At 38.2% G+C, this 11,417-nt stretch overlaps 1 non-coding gene across 1 annotated transcript; it reads right to left on the reverse strand.

The window, feature by feature from the left end:
- Nucleotides 1-11,059: 11,059 nt before the first annotated feature.
- LOC111880283 (small nucleolar RNA R71) lies at nucleotides 11,060-11,166 on the reverse strand. The gene has a single exon (XR_002846436.1). It is a non-coding gene; the product is annotated as a small nucleolar RNA R71 (small nucleolar RNA).
- Nucleotides 11,167-11,417: the final 251 nt, after the last annotated feature.

Consider the following 11,417-nt stretch of genomic DNA (forward strand, 5'->3'; position numbering starts at 1 on the left):
AAGACTAATTAAATATATGGGTTGATTGTGTAAATCATCCATACTTGTATAGTGGGCTAATGCTCCATGGATAATCAAGTTGGGCTAAAACCCATAGGATGGTCCATGGATGCTCCATGGTGTATTTGTACCCATGGATCATGGAAATGAAAGGCCATGTCAATTAGGGTTTACATGGTGTAACCCTAACTATATAAGCATCTTATTCTTGACCAAATCGGCCACTAGTGTGGGAAAAGAAAGGGCTAGCCGATTTCACGAGTTGTAGAATTCTCTCAAGCTATTCTAAGTGTTTTGGTGATTGTGATTCCACTTGAGGCTTCCACACTATTGGGGCTAAGCTCTTAAAGCTTGAAGACATCAAGCTACATCAAAAGGTATGTATTCTATCTTGTTACATTCATTGATTTGTATGCTAGATTAGGATAAGACCTTGGAAGTTCTTATTTGCATGTATAATAGAGAAAACATAGATCCAAGGTATTTAGGGTTGCATGTACACTTAGGAGTGTTAGAATGCTCAAAACCCAACATCTAGAGTGTATTTAGACCTCAGATCTGAAATATGGACTTAAGTGCTTAAGACATTAAGCTTAATGGACTTTGAAGGTTGTGTTGGATAAGGTGTCTAAGTCCATAACTATTTCTGGTAAATAGTTGACCCGACCCGGCATGGCCCATTTGGGTTGCGTGGCACCATGCAATTGGATAAACTAAATGACAGAAATAACACATACGGTTTATCAATATATTATAAGTTCTAATATATTAATAATATTATTTAATTAGTTTTGATCAAGAATTAATTTAGAATTAATTAAGTGATCAAAAGAATAACTAATTAAATATATGGGTAGATTATGTAAATCTTCCATATCTTATATAGTCGGCTAAAAGGCTCCATGGATTATCAAGTTGGGTTCCACCCATAGGATGCTCCATGGAGTTAACCCATGGATTGAGAAATGAAGAGTCATGTTACATTAGGGTTTTACCTAATGCAACACACTACATAAGGATCATGTCTCTCCCCAAAATCGGGTACACTAGAGAAACAAGAGGGCTTGGCCGATTTTGAGTGTGTTAGAGTATTCTATCAAGTTTATACTTTGCATTTGGTGTTGTGTGAAGCATCTGAGGCATCACACTTGAGGTGCTAGGCTCACAAGGTTTCAAGGAACACTTACAACAACAAGGTATGTAATTCTATCTATTATTCAAGTTAAAATTGTTCCCCATGTATGCTAGATAGGATCATAGCCTTGGAAATCAACTTTGCATGATAATTAGACAAACATAGATCCAAGGTTATTAGGGTTGCATGTACACTTAGGAAGTGTTAGGATGCTCAAAACCCAACAGTGGTATCAGAGCCTAGGCTTATTTGTTTGTGATTTGTGCTAAATAGTTGAAAAAGTAGATATTTTTGCATTCTGCCTGATGAACTCACCGAGTCCATGGGGGGACTCGCCGAGTTCATGTGAATCTTCAACCTACTCGCCGAGTAGGTTCATGCACTCGGCGAGTAGGAGCCTCAAATTGCAGATTTTCGACTTTAGTTGCTGGAAATGGATTAGAAACATTACCCTAAACTGTTTTGGTACTTGAAAACCTGTTTTAGATGGTGTAATGTCTTTGCTAATCCATTTACAACAACAAGTTATCAAAATTACAAAGTTTTAAATGTAATTTTTGATTCATGAAAGTGTTCATATTCATGTTTTGATCTTATGATGTTTAGATGATCATAGGAATTATTTGTAACCTATGTGGTAGATTAATTCTTGATCATTATGTGTTTTAATGGAGTCCATAACTTGTCCTCAAGTTATGGAAAACCAAAAGTCATTTTGTTTAAAAAACCATTAAAAGAACACATGGGTTATAAAATGAAGAGTCTTCATTTTTAATACCCTAATAAACTCATAAGTTACAAGAAATGAAAAGTTTTGAAAGTTTAAAAAACTTGCCCTCAAGTTTTGGAACAAGCAAAGTCTTGATTAAAACTTTAGTTCCAACCCTTAGAATTTTAAAAGTTAAAATTCAACCCTTATACTTATAATATTATAAGTTAATAATATATATATATATATATATATATATATATATATATATATATATATATATATATATATATATATATGTATAAGATTAAAGTTGTCTTACCGCTAGTACGCCTCATTCACGAAGCCGGTCTATAAGGTGGGTATAAGGTTGTTGCCTATAAAATGGCAACTTAATGGGTGTCCACTCTCACCCACCGCTTGCTTGACTGGTGGAGGGTCGTTAGCCGAACGGGTAAGACAAGGACTTATAAATTCTCATTAAAAGTATGATAAATATTATAAGGTAACTAAATGTTTTATTAAATTCCTAATCTTAGTTACTTTAGGAAAAATGTGAATAAGGTGCTAATCCATGAAATTACACTTTACACTTTGTCTAAGTCGTTAGTGGAGCGTGTGTGGTTAACCGGCACACTAAATTGGACTTAACAAGGTAGGTAAAGGGTGACTTAATATTTATCATAGTATCGATGGAGCGTGTGTGGTTAAGCGGCACATCGATTGAGGGGTAATTCATTAAGGGTACCAAGTAATTTGCATTGTTACTTCACACCTCGTTTTGTGATCCTCGGCATCCCAGTCACAAAACTTGGAGGGCACGCTTGAGATTGAAACATGCCTTTGAAAAGTTCATTGAATCTCAAAAGAATCTAGGAGTTTCTAAGAACCAAATTAAATATTCTTAATATTTCGACTTTGGTGGAAATTGGTGAATCGTCATTCACCTACCTTTCAAATATGTTATTACTTAGATTACGGCATACATCTTCTAAGTATAATATATTGTGATTGGGTCCTAGCCTTAATACTACATTTGGGTGTTTTATTAAGGACTATCTCTATTTCTAAACTAAACTTTTCTTCTCTTCAGATGTCTACAAACACTCCTGCATCTGGCTCTAATCCTAATGGCTCCTTTTCTCTTATGAACTTGTGTGAGAAAGTCACTTTTGATGGATCCAACTTTAATGAATGGATCAGAAACATTTGAATGATTACCTGCTACGAGGACAAAGAATATGTCCTCGATAAGGAGCTTAAGGAGATTGATGAGACAGTTGCTACTCCTCAAGAGATCGCTGACTTTAGGGCACATGAAAGGGATGCCACCAAGGTGGCATGCATCATGATGGCCACTATGACAGCCGACCTCCAAAAGTCCTACGAGGACTACTACCCTTTTGAAATGCACCAAGATTTGATGGAAAGATACCATCATAGTGCATGACAAGAGAGGTATGAAATCATCTCCTCCATGATAACAACCCGAATGAAGGATGGAGAACCCATCACGGGCCACATGGAGAAAATGCAGAGATTTGTGGACCGTTTGCTGAAGCTTAATGTGAACTTCCCCTAGGAGCTAGCAATAGATATTATTTTGCACTCCTTACCTTCATGTTATGATCAATTCCGCATGACATACCACATGAACAAGGAAGAGGTCACTCTCAACAAACTTCAAGGACTCTTAAAGACCGCGGAAAGTGGTCTTAAAGGTAAGGCGGTTGTTACTACTCCTACTCCTACCAACTCCGCCCCTGTCTTGGCAATCGGGAAAGGACGAGGGAAGAAGAGAAAGAGTTCTTCGAAGGGTACCAAGGTTAGGACCCTTGATGGCTCTTCTTCAAGTGGAACCAAGAAAGGTTTCATCACTCCTTCTTCTGACCCAAAAGAGGCTGAATGCTTCTATTGCCATGAAAAGGCACATTGGAAGCGGAACTGCCCAAAGTACCAGCAAGATGTGAAGGATGGGAAAGTTAAACCCAACCATGTAGGTATTTACACTATCTTATCTAATAACTCACCCCATTCTAACTCATGGATCCTTGATACCGGTTGTGGTATTCATATCTGTTCGGATTTGCAGGGACTAAGAAGAAGTGAGAATGTGGAGCAAGGAAGGATAAACTTGATCATGGGAAACAGGAAAGCTTCACCTGTCACCAAGATTGGAGTTTATACTTTATCGCTAAGTAGTGGGTTTAGTTTAGATTTGAATAAATGTTGTTATTCGCCAGAAATGGCAAGAAATATTATTTCCTTTCATGCATTGTATAAACAAGGTTTCACCTTTTCATTTGATAATGAAGTTGGTTCGATTAATGCTTTCTTTAATAATGTTCTTTATTTTAAAGCAGTACCTTGTGATGGCGTGTATGAAAATGTATCTGTGGTTGATAACTTAGGAAATAATGTATTGTGTTTTGATTCTGTTAATAATAATAACTTGGATAAAGCATCACTATGGCATTGTCGTCTTGGACATATAAGCAAGAAACGCATAGGCCAACTCCAAAAGGATGGAGTCTTGGAGTCATTTGACCTAAAGTATGATGATAGCTGCGAATCATGCTTACTTGGAAAAATGACAAATTCACCCTTCACAGGTTCTTGTGAGAGGGGTGAAGGTTTGTTGGACCTTGTACACACGGATGTGTGTGGACCATTCAAACATGCCACGAGGGATGCTAATCGTTATTATTTGACTTTTACTGATGATTATAGTAGATATGGATATGTCTACTTAATCAATCATAAGTCAGAGACTTTCGAAAGGTTTAAGGAATTTAAACAGGAAGTCGAGAATCAATTGGGCAGGAACATTAAGATGCTTCGATCCGATTGAGGTGGTGAGTATCTTAGTTCAGAGTTCCTCGACTATCTTAGGGAATGTTGGATTGTCTCACAATTGACACCTCCCGGGACACTGCAGTTGAATGGTGTGGCTGAGAGGCGTAATCGAACCTTGTTGGATATGGTTCGTTCCATGATGAGTCGAGCTTCGCTACCAATATCATTATGGGGGTATGCCTTAGAGACTGCTGCCCATATTCTTAATCTAGTCCCTACAAAGAAAGTTGCCAAAACTCCTCACGAGATGTGGACTGGTAAAGTACCTAAACTAGACCACATCAAGATTTGGGGTTGTGAGGCTTTTGTGAGGCGCGTGTCTCATGATAAGCTAGAACCCCAAAGAGGGAGGTATATTTTCATCGGCTACCCACAAAGATCCTTTGGTTACCTCTTCTACAGACCTAGTGATAATGTGGTCTTTGTAGCAAGAAGAGGAGTCTTTCGAGAGAGAGAGAGAGAGAATGTATAAGCCAAGGAGACAGTGGGAGGCAAATTGACCTTGAAGAACTTCAAGAGTCAAGTGGTGAAGGAACTTCAATCCTAGCACTCAACTTGAGGAGGAAACTCCTGTTGAGCCAATTGACGAGTCTGTACCTCTGAGGCGTTCCACGATAGTTAGGAATGCACCTGAGCATTACTATGGTTTCCATATTACTACGGAAGGTGAGACACTTATTAGTGATGAGACACTAGTAGGTCTGGATGAACCTAACAGCTACACGGAAGCCATGGTAGGCCCTGAGTCTGCTAAATGGAAAGAGGCTATGGATAGCGAGATACAATCCATGTATGACAATCAAGTTTGGAACTTGGTTGAGAATGTACCAGGTCGTAAGACTGTAGGGTGCAAATGGATCTTCAAGAAGAAGACCGACATGGATGGTAATGTACACACTTATAAGGCTCGACTGGCTGCAAAGGGCTTCTCTCAAATTCCTGGAGTGGACTATGATGAGACCTTTTCTCTAGTAGCCAATATTAAGTCTATTAGGGTTATGTTAGCCATAGTTGCATTTCATGACTATGAAATTTGGCAAATGGATGTCAAAACCGCTTTCCTTAATGGAAAGTTGACTGAAGATGTTTACATGAGTCAGCTAGAAGGTTTTGTCAGCAACGAGTACCCTAATAGAGTGTGTAAGCTTGAGAAATCCATTTATGGATTAAAGCAAGCACCTCGCAGATGGAATCTTTGCTTCGATGAAAAGGTCAAGGAATTTGGCTTTTCTAGGAGTGAAGATGAATCTTGTGTTTATGTCAAGGCTAGTGGGAGTATAGGTAGCTTTTTGGTATTGTATGTGGATGACATACTACTCATAGGAAATGACATCCCAACTCTGCAGGAAGTTAAGTCCTGGTTTGGGAAGTGTTTCTCTATGAAGGACCTAGGAGAAGCTGCCTATATTCTAGGGATAAGGATTTTGAGAAACTGGAGTAAAAGACTAATTGGACTTAGTCAAAGTACCTACTTGGACAAGGTGTTGAAGAGATTCAGCATGCAGAACTCCAAGAAAGGAGAGTTACCCATCCAGAGTAACGCCAGATTGAGTAAGACACAAATCCCAAGTACCGAGGCTGAGATAGCAGAAATGAGTCAAGTACCTTATGCTTCAGCAGTAGGCTCGATCATGTATGCTATGAAGTGTACTCGACCTGATGTAGCCTTTTCCTTGAGCATGGTTAGCAGGTATCAGGGGAATCCTAGCAAGGCACACTGGACTGCGGTAAAGAATATCCTCAAGTACCTACGGAGGACTAAGGACTGGGTCCTTACCCTCGGTGGGAGTGATGACTTGAGAGTTGTAGGGTATAGTAATGCTAGCTTCCAGACTAATAGGGATAATTTCCGCTCTCAGTTGGGCTGGGTCTTTACCTTAAACGGAGGAGCAATCACTTAGAAGAATTCCAAGCAGGAGACAGTGGCTGACTCCACTTGTGAATCAGAGTATATTGCAGCAAGCGAGGCAGCAAAGGAGGCAATATGGCTAAAGAACTTCATTGGAGACCTTGGAGTTGTACCAACTATAAAGGAGCCCATGGAAATTTTCTGTGATAGTGAAAGTGCTGTTGCCTTAGCCAAGGAACCAAGGGATCACGGAAGATCCAGACACATCGACAGAAAATATCATTTTATCAGACATCGCATACAAGAAGGAACCTCGTGGCAAAGAGGGTATCATCAGATGAGAACCCAGCAGATCCCCTCACGAAGGGACTGAGTAGGGTTAAGCATCTCCATCATGCTTGGAGCATACGGCTGAAGGATGATATAAATTTTAGTAGTTAGATAAATTATGAAATTTGTAAAGTGTAACTGACAATTGATGATGAATAAAAGTTGTGTTTATATATGAGTAAAGTGTTACTATCTTTTGTCAATCGTTTACTATATTTCGTTTGCATGTTTTGACTTCCAGAATAATTATGTTTGGCATATCATATTATTCAAACCTCCACAGTCGGTCATATGTCGGAAGTAGGTATGAATCAAGACTGTCATGATTGGTTGCAGAGGTCTAAGGTGTTGGACATGGCTACAACAATCATGAGTGCTCATAAGTTCTAAGCATTGGACACAACCCACACTCACTGGAATCACTTCATGGAATTTTATCTCGAGTGATCGTGAGACGGTAATATCATATAAGTCTTCAAACCTAGAGATATGATTTGTTACTTACGAGTTGGTTATGCATTGATTGTATGAAAACACATTGGTAACTCGATGTTATAAAACGTGCTTTTGTGTGTAATTCAATGAGTGGTAGAACAAACATATGAGTCGAAGTTTATCTATTCCTTCTTGGATTAGAAGCTGATATCTGGGCCCCTCGATGATTTTCTTTTGACCCATGTACCGGGCCCGGTCAGAACTAAGTTGATGTGTTCAAGTAAGTTCTTTGTCAAACAAATCGGAAATCGGGAAACAAATTGCTGGACAATAAGTAAGACATTGTTCCATGTAATTGTCCGGCTGATATCTAGAATAGAGGATTATATGATCACTTATCTTAAATGGCGTATCAACATCTTCTCAGTTCCGAGAGACCTTGAAAGAGCTACGATTGCCGATCGGTTCTTGAAGTATTGTGGTTATAGTTATTAGACTTATCCAAGTGGGAGACTGTTGGATAAGGTGTCTAAGTCCATAACTATTTCTTGTAAATACTTGACCCGACCCGGCATGGTCCATTTGGGTTGCATGGCACCATGTAATTGGATAAACTAAATGAGAGAAATAACACATATGGTTTATTAATATATTATAAGTTCTAATATATTAATAATATTATTTAATTAGTTTTGATCAAGAATTAATTTAGAATTAATTAAGTGATCAAAAGAATAACTAATTAAATATATGGGTAGATTATGTAAATCTTCCATATCCTATATAGTGGGCTAAAAGGCTCCATGGATTATCAAGTTGGGTTCCACCCATAGGATGCTCCATAGAGTTAACCCATGGATTGAGAAATGAAGAGTCATGTTACATTAGGGTTTTACCTAATGCAAGACACTATATAAGGACCATGTCTCTCCCCAAAATCGGGTACACTAGAGAAACAAGAGGGCTTGGCCGATTTTGAGTGTGTTAGAGTATTATGTCAAGTTTATACTTTGCATTTGGTGTTGTGTGAAGCATTTGAGGCATCACACTTGAGGTGCTAGGTTCACAAGGTTTCAAGGAACACTTACAACAACAAGGTATGTAATTCTAACTATTATTCAAGTTAAAATTGTTCCCCATGTATGCTAGATAGGATCATAGCCTTGGAAATCAACTTTGCGTGATAATTAGACAAACATAGATCCAAGGTTATTAGGGTTGCATGTACACTTAGGAAGTGTTAGGATGCTCAAAACCCAACAGGTTGCGAGGGTACGTCCCACATACTAGGAGTACACCCTGCATACTCGTTCAACCACCCCGATGGTGGACAACTACAAGGCTTCTTGTACACCATGCGCACCTCCGGAGTATGCTCTGTGTACTCGCACTAAGTCAACCTTGTTGAGTTGTGATATGTGCATATTTAGCTATATATTTATTATATATTTTCATTATTTATTAGTTAATTATTTATATATTATGGACAAAAAGTACTTAATAGTGTTCAACTTGTATTTTCAGTCCAAAAGAGAAGCTCGGAAGCAAAAAGAAGCAGGAGATACGATCGAAAGCTCGGGAATTGAAGAAAGAAGAAAAATGCTAAATACTGAAGCTACTCGGCGAGTAGGGACGTCTACTCGACGAGTACACATGAAGGTTCGCGAAGCAATACGTTAAGTCCTTTCCATACACAGATTCTTCAAGGGGACTCGAAGAGTAGCCCCTGTTTTGAGAAATCTATAAATAGAAGCAACAAACCCAAATGGAGGGTCTCTCTGGAATCTTGGTGGAGTGACTTGGCGATTAAGGAGAAATCTGTAACCTTGGAAAACGTTGAAGAACCCTAATTCTCCATTCTAAGAAGAATAAGGCAACTTGGATTTACTTTTCCACTTTACCTTTGAATAGAACCATGTTTAGCTTGTTTGAATTCGTTTTTAGGTTTTCATCTACTGTAATTATGAACTAATTTCGTTAGTTTCTGTTTAGGGTAGACAAGTTTGCTCCTATGGATTAGTTTACTCTTTTGATTAATTGTTATGTGGTGAATCTTGTTAAATTAAGCTTGTTAAAGACCCTTATGCATTAACCATAACTATTTTATGTTAATTGCTAAGTAATTAAGTTGCATGAACATCTCTTAATTGCTTATATCATATAATTTATGTGAACACATTGCTATATGCCTAGGAATAAAGAATATGAAACTTGGATTAACTAGAGAATGGGTAAATTAATGTGTGAGCTTGTGTGATACACCATCAACAAGAGGTTAATTGAATCACCAATTTAATTAGCTAATTACAAGTCTTATTTAACCCGAATAATTAAACTAGGGAATTTATTAGTTTAATAACTTGATCACTGCTTAAATTAATTTATTTTCTAAGGATTGGTAATAACGAATGTGAATCTAATCACCATAGTCGGTAACCAATAACAATTAATCCATTACATTACCATATAAATTAACCGTAGAAGGAACCTAAACAAAAACCTTTTTGATCGTTGAATTTAGTTGGATTTTACATGTTTTCAGCTGTTAGTTGATTAGTTAAGTTTTAGTTAAGTTTCTAGCATTGCAAAACTAGAGAAAACCCTTCTATTTTACTAATTGTTTTCGGTAATTCTAGTAGTTAGATTAATTTCCATTCCCTGAGTTCGATACCCTACTTGCTAATTCATATTACCAATTAACATGGGTCCACTGCCTTTTGTGTGTCAAATTCATAAATTAAAAGTAGGATAAAACTAGTTAGTTTCACACACAACAAGTTTTTGGTGCCGTTGCCGGGGAACTGTTTAAAAATTAATACTGATTTCTAGTTTTATCGATCCTTTGTGTGAGATTTATCTTGCACAAAATTATTTCTTAAGTAATTTAGTTATTAGGATAGGTTTTAATAGTTTTCCAGTTTTAGAATTTTTGTTAATACATTTTTTTTTTGTTTTGGCCTTGAACTCGCTGAGTGCAGTCGAAGCTACTCTGCGAGTCCATAGCTGATTCCCAGTTTCGTGTTTTTTTTACGCATGTTTCTTGTTTTGATTTCAGGTTTACATGACCTGAGGATCCAACACACCTTTGGTCCCTCCATTTGAAGACCCGGAATCCACACTTAGGAAAAACAAGGATAAAGTACTTGAAGATAATAACCCGCCAAAGAAATCACCATTCAAGGACCTCAAATCAGTCTTTGGGAAGAAAAAGGACAAGAAGGCAGGTGAGTCCAGCAGTCAAAAAAGCGAAGGAAGCAAATTAGAAAGTTTTGAAGATAATACAAAGGAAGTCGAATTTGAGGACAATTACGAATCCAACTCCGCCTAAGGAAGCGACTTTGAAGGCGAACCCGCTAACACCATGGCGAACATTGATGAAGTTCCCATGGGTGAATGGAAGAAGAGGATACGTGATGATACCGGCCCGGGACTCATGCAACCCATCATTCCCGCTACTGCCACTTTCGAACTAAAGGGCCACATACTTGCTCAACTTAAAGAAATCCCCTTCTAAGGGAAAGATCACGAAGATGCCTACAAACATTTGGATGAGGTCGACGATGTAGCTGATTACTTTAATGTACCAAATGTGCCTTGCGAAACCGTGTTACTTTGTATGCTTCCAGTCACATTCAAGGGTACTGCAAAGGATTGGCTGAAATCACTCCCTCCAGGATCCATCACTACATGGGCTAAAATGAAGGAAGAATTCATTGATCAATTTTGTCCTCCCTCAAAGATAGCCAAGTTGAAGAAAGCCATAGCAAACTTCGAGCAACAAGCTGGAGAATCCTTATACGAGGCGTGAGAGAGATACAAAGGTTTACTAAGGAATTGCCCACATCATGATCTTAATAGAAAACAAGAAGTCTCAATTTTCTATGATGGAGTGAATGTGATCACAAGGAAAATCCTTGATTCGCAAGGACCTCTCACAAAGAAGCCACCCCCGGCGATCAAAGAACTAATTAAAGAATTCTCTAAGCATTCTAGTGAATATCATAACCCGAGAAATGTCTTGACTTGAGGGGCGGTGAATTCTATTACCGATGACATGGCATCAAAGATGGAAAAATTGGAAAGCATGAACCGAAGAATGACAA

The sequence above is a fragment of the Lactuca sativa genome, chromosome 3 (genome assembly GCF_002870075.4).
Source record: "Lactuca sativa cultivar Salinas chromosome 3, Lsat_Salinas_v11, whole genome shotgun sequence".
NCBI lineage: Eukaryota > Viridiplantae > Streptophyta > Magnoliopsida > Asterales > Asteraceae > Lactuca > Lactuca sativa.